Genomic DNA, 10,244 nt, shown 5'->3' with positions numbered 1-10,244 from the left:
CAATCTAGATGGCTTGACGCTTCTGCAAAGGTGTCAGGATCATAATTCACTGAAGCTTGAGCTAGTAAAGAAGAGGCTCTATCAAACTGAGAACGTGTATGTTGCTGATCTGTAGGATCACCGACAAGATCACCTGCTGCATCCCGAGTAGCACGGACCCATTTTGGAAGCTGAGGAGCTGAAGGAGGATCCTGAGAAGGTGGGGGAGGATTTTCATCCTCACTTTCATCATCTGAAGAAGAAATATTTTAAAAAGTAGAAGAGATAGGGAGAGGTGGCACATCCGCCGAACTAGGCTCGTAGGCCGATATATTTTCAGCAAACTTTACATATCTTCTAATGATAACATTCTTGGACTTAAGTGGAATAAGTCTATATCCTTTGACATCTTCAGAATATCCAACAAAAATACATTTTTCACTCTTAGGTTCTACAACTTTATGTTTCTCATCTGGAATATGGGCCCATGCTTCACTTCCAAAAACAAGAAAGTGACTTACATCTGGTTTAATTGAGCTCCATGCTTCTTCTGGAGTGATATTCTTTAAAACCTTAGTAGGAGTGCGATTTATTATGTAATTTTCACAGTTAATTGCTTCTGCCCAATAATTAAGACTAAGTCCTTTAGATTGAAGCATACAGTTAGCCATTTCCTTTAAGGTGCGATTCTTCCTTTCAGCTACACCATTTTGTTGTGGAGTATATGGAACAGTGTGTTGCATTTGAATTCCATTCTCAGTGCAAAAGTTGATGAATTTGTTGTTAACATATTCTCCGCCATTATCAGATCTAAGCTTAAGAATTTGATGTCCAGATTGTTTTTCAACAGGCCAAGAACATGTTAAATACTTCACTCTTGAGTTTTAAGAAGTATACCCAAGTGCGTCTGGAGAAATCATCAATGAAAGTTAAGAAATACTTGTAGCCAGAGAATGAAACAACTGGAAGTGGACCACATAAATCACTATGCACGAGCTGTAAAGGGGCTGAAGCGTGCCAAGAGGCACGTTTTTCAAAACTATCCCGATGATGTTTTCCGAGTACACATCTGGAACAAACACCATCTCTACAAGATACCATTGGAAGGCCTGTCACCATATTTTCTTTACATAGATTCTGAAGGGAGCGATAGTTTAAGTGACCAAATCGCTCATGCCAAAGTTTGCTCACTTCGTCGTTATGAGCAACAAATACTGAGGGAAGATTTGATGACCCAAAGTTGTGAAACTTATACAACCTTGTAGAATCATCAGCAATGCCAGTAGCTAAAATCTATCTAGGATCTCTTAGGTCCTTAATTACAACATCGTGAGGTGAATATTCAATGATTTTACCTTCACCTGAATGAGTTATCTGATATATAGATAGAAGGTTGCAGGATAAGGTTGGAACACATAATACATCATTAAATTGAGCATTGTCTATATGAACAGTTCCAGTCCCTACAACACTAAGAGATCTATCATCACCAACATATATATTTTTGGTGTTACAATCATTTAAAGAAGAAAACATGGCTTTGTTTTTGGCCATGTGATAAGAAGCTCCAGAATCAATGAGCCACTCATGAGAATGAGAAGAAGAAGATACATTTAGTGCATAGCCAGACCGAGATGCTTGACAACCACATGCAGAAAGTGCCATTCCTGAAGATGAAGTTGAAGTTGAAGAGTGCTCCAAATGGATATTATGCTTCTTCATTGCTGCTTCCAAGGCTTCCATCTTCTTAAAGCATTTGGATTCTAAGTGGCCATCTCGATTACAAAAGTTGCAATGTCTATCAGTCTTCTTCCCTTTGTTTTTATTTGTCTTATCATTTTGTTGAAATGATTTTTCATTTTGAGGCTGAAATTGCTTAGGACCCTTGTTTGGTTTAGGACCATTCCTTTTAGGATACAACTTCTTAGGATTCTTTGAATTTGGTTGCTGCTGGGCGGCTAATGCTTTCTTAGAAGAGTTTCCAAGATGAAGAAGACCAAGGTGTAAGAGTTTTTCTTGTTCTCTTATTAAAGAATCACAAAAGGAATCAAAGGAAGGGGACTTGTAGGCTTGTCCTTGAGAAATGAAGGCTTCTCTTGTAGAATGGAAGGTGGAAACAAACACAGAATAGGCTGGTCCCAACTTAGTAAGAATGGAGTAGATAAGGCTACTATCTTCTTTCTTAACCTTAACACCTTCCAAGAGAAGTCTAAGGGTCTTGAACTTGGACAAAAAATCTTCAATGCAAGAAAAATTATTGGGGTCCAATGTAAGCAACTCATTTTTAAGTTGATGGGCTTTAAGTTCATTTTTAATTCCAAAAACTTTAGTGATCTGTTTCATTGCTTCTTCAGGAGTATTAAGTTCTGCAATATGGAATCTAAGATCTGGAGAAATAGACATCCCTATCAACCCACATGCTTGATCTTGCCTATTTTCCCATTTAGCTGCCTTATCTTCATCTTTCAGTTTGGTTTCTTGGCCTGAGGTTATTCTGTAGAGACCTTTACTTCTAAGTAAATCCACAATGTAGGACCACCATTGAAAGTAGTTGGTGCTGTCAAGAATAACTTGGCATGGACTTTCCATTTTAACAAAAAATGAAGCTATAAATGCTAAAACTAAGTGTTTAAATGGAAAGATCTCGAAAAATTAGGCTGGTTAAAAAAAAACGGCTCTGAAAACGGCTTCTGGATGAAGAAGTTATGGCTTTTTGAAGAAAATTTGATGAAGATGCCGACGGAGTGCGGGAATGTGCGGAAATGAAAAATCCGCCCCCACAAAAAGGAGATTTGAACTCAAGACCTCTACTCTCATAAATCAGCTTTGGACCAAGTGAGCTAAACAAAAAGTTTGAGAGAGAGAGAGAGAGAGAGAGAGAGAGAGGGGTTGAAGCTTTGGGTTGCGTGCTTTCTTTGAGCAAGCTCTTTTTCCCTACAAAACAAAAAACACAAAACCCAACACGGACATACAAAAAAAAATGAACCTTGCGGCTCGAAGTTAGCTTTAGCCGGAAACTAAATATTTTCCTCAATGTTTCTGATTTTCCGAGATCACACTAAGGCGCAGCGGAAAAGAGCATACGCATGAGAAAAATCCTTCCTTTTTGTTTCTGATTTGCTCAGATCGCACAGAGTCACGGGGCAAAGTGCATACGCAGAAATGAAAGGTATAGATCCGGTAATAAAAAAGGCTAAATAAACCAAAACCGAAATAAACAGAGAAAATAACTGTAAACTGCAAATAAACATTGTATACCTCTAGATCTTAAAAACGACGTAGCTAGGGCTACCGGAAACCTTTTCACATGAAACGAAAGGGGTTCCTCACTGGAACAGATGCTCCCAACACAATAGAGCAGTCCTCTCGGCCCGAAAGTAGTCAGAAATAGTAGATCTAGGAAACGACAGTCGGATGCAGTTCTACCGGCTTCAGATTTGGATCACCAACGGACGCGGTCCTCAAATAACTCTGATACCATGTAGGAATTTACAGGGTAAGTTCCTCAGACAGAACACCAAAGGACACCGCTCACACATAGATCACAGATCAATACACTAGTATTTTGACGTGGTTAAAACCCTCAAAGAGGGAAACAGTCCACGGCTTGAGCCAACGCAGCCACTTCAGGCAATTTATTAATAAAAGAATGAAATTTTACATAAGCTTCTCTCATGGACGGTTAACCTACAAATGACCCTCCATGCTCTTTAAATAGAGATCATGGACCAATCGGGTGTTAAGCCACAGATCAAGTGTCGGTAATACCGAGGAGAGAATGAACCGTCGGATCACTACATATCGTGACCGTCGGATTGTAAGTTACAAAATGTACATAGTAAAGAAACACACATTACCTAACTCTATACTAGACCAAGTTATACTTAACTATTTCCTATGTGTCGGAATATCCTAACAGAATAGCCTCCAACACTGATTTAATGAGCACTAATCTACCAACTTGAGATAGCTGGTGCAAGTACCAAACAACAAGTCGCTTATCTAGTTTCACCAACAACTAATGCTAGTCAAATTTTAAATAAGCATTGAGTTTTAAATGGAAACCTAGACATTTGAAACTAGCCTCAAGAGAAACAATTGAGTAGGGAAAAATGTTACTAATTATTTGAATTTCCTCTTGATCTAGATTATGGATTGTAGTAGTATATTTTTGAGAATTTATCAACATGCCCATGGTGGAACCAAAAAGGGCTAAGATCTCAGAAAGTTTGGGAAGATCGCTAGCTTCCCCATTACAGAAAATTAATATATCGTCGACAAATAATAAATTTGAGATGGCCATTACCTGCAGGGAAAATTTTAAGAACCCCCCCTAAATTTATAAATATAATAAATGGGCGAATCTCCATGGTATATAGGAAAAATGGAAGGCGATTTTATCAATAATATAATATATATATATATAATTTTTTGGCGAATCTCTCATCACCCATGACGAATATTTTACTCAATTATAAAATCTTGTAAGATCTTGGCGAGTCTTTCACTAAATAATAAAACTTTGTAAAGTCCTAGTGAATCTTAGCATAGGCTACATGCTGGTTTAATTCCCCATTTAAATAGGCTACATTCCAGGTGAATACCATGGGTCAATACCATGTGCCATTTTGGTGAATACCATGGGTCAATACCATGTGCCATTTTTTTTTTATTAGAATATTTTACTCAATTATAAAATCTTGTAAGATCTTGGCGAGTCTTTTACTAAATAATAAAACTTTGTAAAGTCCTAGTGAATCTTAGAATAGGCTACATGCTGGTTTAATTCCCCCATTTAAATAGGCTACATTCCAGGTGAATACCATGGTTCAATACCATGTGCCATTTTTATTTTTATTAATTCTAATATTAGGGTTAATAATGGTTTTTTGCATGGTATTAATAACAATCTAGTCCATGGTATTTGTCCCATAGTATTTTGGCCATAGGTTTCACCTAAATATAACCCATTTTTTGAGTGTCCTTAAATATAAAGTGACTTATGGAGTAAATATAAAAAATGTTTTATTTGTTTACCATACCTCTCGTTTATTTATATTTTTATTAATTTACCATACCTCTTTTACAAATATGGTATTTGGCCCATAGGATTCACTTAAATAAAACCTCTTTCTTGAGCCTTCATAAATAGAACGAGGGTTATGGACTAAATATAAAAAGAGGTTTTATTTATTTACGATACGTCTAGTTTATTTATATTTTTATTTATTTACCATACCTTTTGAGTAAGTATAAAAAGACGTTTTATTTATTTACCATACCTCCACTTTACTTATATATTTATTTGTTTACACCCTTACATGTATATAAGGTGACTTATGGAGTAAATATAAAAAATGTTTTATTTATTTACCATACCTCTCATTTATTTATATTTTTATTAATTTACAAAACCTCTTTTATAAATATGGTATTTGGTCCATAGGATTCACTTAAATAAAACCTATTCTTGAAAATGGGCGAATGGATTCACTTAAATAAAACCTATTCTTGAAAATGGGCGAATGGAAGGTTGTAAGTCCTAATTTCAAGGGCTAAATTTACCTTTTTTACCCTCTCCCTTAAAATAAGGTGGGCTATTTTAGGTGATTTGTAAAAATGTACTATGATACAAAATATTCGCCCACTAAAAATTTAAAACCCCTTAATTTCGCCAAAGGGCGAACATTCGCCCCTAAAATTATCCTTGATTACCTGTGAAATCTGAATGCCACTGAAAGACCTGTTATGTAATAAAGCCTTTAGCATAAGGTTGATACCTTCAATCACCAAGATGAATAATATTGGATATAAAGAGAAACCTTGACGTAACCCATGTTGCGCAAAAAAATTGCGAGGCCGAACCATTTATAAGAACAACAAAGGAAACAAATGTCGGGCATCCCATGATCTAATTGATAAAGAGACTATCAAAACCTACATGAATGAGAAGAAGGCAAATGGAATACCAATGATCTTGATCATATCCCTTCAAAATATAAATTTTGAAAATAATCCCTTTCATCTTTAAGAGTTTGATATTGTGCAAACCTTCCTGGGCAACCCCAATGGCTTGTATTTTCCTTCTAGCTAAGAAACAAAATGATTCAAGAGAAATGACCTTTGAGAGAACAAGTCATTTGAATTTTGAGAGTTTAGTCTCCTAGCAATGAACTTTGAAAGAAACTTGTATACATAGTTGCATAAAGAAATATGGTGAAAATCCTCAAAATATGTAAGATTGTTCGACTTTGGGATAAGAGCAGTGAAAGTATAATTAAAGGAAGGAAGGATCCACCCATTCTTGTAGGACTCATTGATAACCAAAAAAATGTCTAGACCTATAGTTTCATACAAAACAATGAATAATTTGATAACCCACCCATCCGTGCCAAGAATCTTATCCTTTTGAAAACTCGCAAGGGCATCGTTCAATTTTTCCTCCATTACCTCCCCATTGAGTTCTATATTATCCTCCTCATTAACAAACTAGGGAAAGAACTGAGCCACCCTAATAATATATACCACATTAATCACCGGGGTGTGCTAAAAATGCCTTTAAAATGTTTAACTCCCATTGCATCCAATCCTTCAAAACTAGAGATATTGTGCCCCTCATACACCATACCTTAGATGGTGTTTTGTAATTTTTGACCCTTTTCAAATGCATGAAAAAATTTTGTGTTTTCATCACCACTTTCCAACCATATTTCCCTACATTTTTGTCACCAATATCCATCTTGTTTTGATAGAAGATCCTTTCTTTTTGCAACCAACCCTTGATAAGGATCCTTTAATATTTGAGATTGAAAACCCCCTAAAATCAAATTTGTGTAATCCCCAATCTCCTTCTCAACCACCAAAAGATCAGATTGCTCATGCTTACGATAGACCATAGCCCATTCTCTAATCACATCTTTTAAGTGTATGAGATTACGAGAAAAATGTCCTATAGTAGAAACATTATCTTTGATATCATATGGGATCTAGTGTTGTTTAAATAATGTAGCAAATTCCTCTTCATTTAATCATTTCAAATTCATTTTAAAGATCTGTCTGGTTTTTGAAAACCTCCTTTATTCTCCAAAAAAATAGTTCTATGATCAGATATACCCCCGGAGCAGGTCCATTGACGAATGAGAGGAAAAACACCAAATGTATTTTCATTCACCAATAGGCGATCAAGTCTTTTTGCAATATGGCCCTCCCCCACTCTTTTATTTTTCCAAGTCGGGACCAGACGGATCGGAGGAACATCAATCAAGTGATAAGAATAGAGTTTATGCTCAAAATATGCTGACATGGAATCCAAACATGCTCGTGAACCCCATGACTCTGTGACTCCCATGGAGAAAGTAGGGAGCCTGTACAAGAAACATTTCCAATAAAAAATTATAGAAAACCACCTGATCATCACAAGGGCCATAAATTTTAAGGAAAGTAAAAAAATTGTCCATTTTAGAAGAGTATGCAAATAACCCCAAACCAGACTGGATAACCCAAAAACTTTTGACCAGTAGATTTCATGTATCCCACCACAAAGCCAGGTCACCTACCTGACCATGAACACCACTAGAGATAAATCGCTGTGATGAAATAAGATAATCCAATAGCTTAACCACATCCTCACCATCCCCAGGGATTTCTTGGAGGAAAATAACATTAGGACATTCTAGAATAAATAGACATTTTAAAGCCAACTTTTTGTGATCACTGGTAACTCCCCTAAAATTGAAAGGTAGGTTCTTCATAAAGATACTCTACTGTTTTGGGTGTGTTATATTATTTCACAACTAGTCGCATGCATCGGGGGGGGAGAAGCCCCCCTATTCATTGCACCTAGTGTATTCGGGGGGGGGGGGGGGGGGAAGTAGCCCCCATGTTGGGGGGTTTGGAGGGTGGCAGCAACCCCCCTGCAGAGAGTCCAAGGCAGCGGCCCAGGATTTTTATTTTTATATATATGCGGACCCAAGGATGGGGGGTGGACCCAAATATGGTGGGAGGACCTACCCATGGTTTTGTGCATGGGTTTTGCAACTAGTTTTGGGCATGATGGTTTTCCACCAATGGTATTTTGTAGATCTGGTCAAGGGAACTACGATTATGTTCTAATCCAGGGTTAATGGATTGAGGTTTATGAATTCTTCGACATGTATATATATGTATTGTAACATTGAAAGGAATATAATGAAAAATTAATTTGGTAGTCTCGGTTTTGGGATCCAGGGGGAAATCTTTGTGTACTTGTTTTATGTCTCTCACAATTGTATATTTTCTATTTTTAAGAATTCATTTGCAGGTAATTTCTATACAAGGTTAAAACCTACATTTTGTATCAAAGCTGTTATGGCCTAAATCTACCTCAGGCTGAGAAAGGTAGGTCTAGGGTAACATCAAACCATGCTTAACCTGGTAGCTAGCCCTACCAAGTCGGGAGAGGGCTCTCTCCTTGTCAATCTCAAGAAAATATAGCAAATGAGACTTGAGATGACTGATGTAAAGACTAATTTTAGGCTAGATATATGCTCAGAGGAGTTTTATTGAGTTTTATATTGGTTTGTTGGATCAAATGTGAAAGGCAGTTTTGGGTCCGGGGAATGAACTTAGTCTTGCAGAGGTTTCTGTGGGGTGAGGTAGGAAAATGCTTTAGTACTTTGAATTAAGTGAAATGGACAATCTTAAGACTAGTTAGAATTTGGATAGGGCATGAAAGTATCAGTAATCCTCTTCAAACAGTTGAAAACATGTAAAACCAAATAAACCCTAAGGTAGAGCACTGCAACATCAATGAATTCCACCTTTATACTTGATTCATTTAGTTAAGCTGAAAAGAGAGAGATAATGGCACACATAAACACATGATAACTTGAATCATAGAAGGAAAAACAATACTAAATCACCTTGCCACAAGAATCCCACAAAATGTTGCAAACCTTGGTCTATTTCCTTGCCAAACTGCAGAGATGAATGTACAATAATGCTCAAAGCATTCACAAGAGTCCAACCTTGAAAAATGACTAAGAAAGTACTAAATATAGGCAAAAAAACCACCCATGCTAGCCTTTAGGGGTTGAATTCATGACTTTAGGAGCTGTTTCAACAAGATCTAAACTAAGAACTGAAAAATAGGCAGTGGAATAGCTTGCCTCTAAAACTATGGAAACTGATTCATTCAGTTCAAAACCACCTATACATGATGTATCTACCTCCTTAAGTCAATTTTCATCATTTTTACATCAAAGTACATCAATTTACATCATGAATTTGACCATGAGAGAGAAAAAGTCAAACTGAAAAAAACTAGGCGAAAATTTTGAGTTTTGGGCAAAATTGAGCAAATTGTGCCTGATGTGCAGCGCCATCTGCCTGATGCGAAATGCCTTTTCCAAGATGAATTTGGAGGTCTTCCCCTTCACCAAATTTTCTCTAAGCTTACTTTTTGGAAAGGTCTACCTGTCTACTTTCTAGGACATGTGGAATTTTTGAATATGGTGTCCATTTGCGCCTCCAAAAATCAGTTGTCCCAACACTATTTCCTGTGGGTCCAAAAAGTGGCAGAAAGGGCAATTTTGAGGTGTTTTTTGCCCTTTTAGTGACCCAAAACTCCTCCAAAATTCATGAAAATTTTCTGGGTTTTCATATTTTTTATGACAAATCCAAAAATGTAAGCCATTTTTGAAATTCCCTACCAACTCATTGTGCAGTGCCAGTGGCGCTGTGCATCAGACGAAAATCCTTGTGTTTTGCAATTAAAAATTTGAAAATGAAAAAAAGTTCTCCAAATTTGCTCAAAATTGGCATGAGGCAAGCTGATCAACTACTTTGCTGAGCCAAGGAAGCTTCAGCCAAGATTCTAAGTTTGTCTTGCTCTTTTTTGGCCTTTAAGGCTCTCCCTAGCTTGGTTTTCAGTCTTCTTATTCTTGCCTTACAAATTTTGTTCCGGGCCAAATAGTGATAGGCCATGTGCCTCAACATTTTCTTCTCCTTATTAGCCTTGTCAAGAAGCTTCTCAAGGTGGACATTCAATTTTTCGAACCATGATTCTCAATCAGCCTCTATTTCTTGCTCTAGTGAAGTTAGCTTGGCTTTCCTCCTTTTTGCCATTTGTCGATTTTCCTTGATAGTTCGCAGCTCCATGATCATCTTTTTATCCTCCAATTGATTGTTTTGTTTCTCAAGGTATTTAATAATCCACTTAGCCCTCTCAAGGTTTATGGATAATGCATTGATATCAGCTTCTTGTTCTCTAATGACCTCCTTGAGCC

Source organism: Pinus tabuliformis, chromosome 1_1 (assembly GCF_031772625.1).
Source record: "Pinus tabuliformis cultivar Carrire ecotype Pingquan chromosome 1_1, CPIR1, whole genome shotgun sequence".
NCBI lineage: Eukaryota > Viridiplantae > Streptophyta > Pinopsida > Pinales > Pinaceae > Pinus > Pinus tabuliformis.
The sequence above is the reverse complement of the archived record's forward strand: the minus strand, read 5'-3'. Positions refer to the sequence as shown.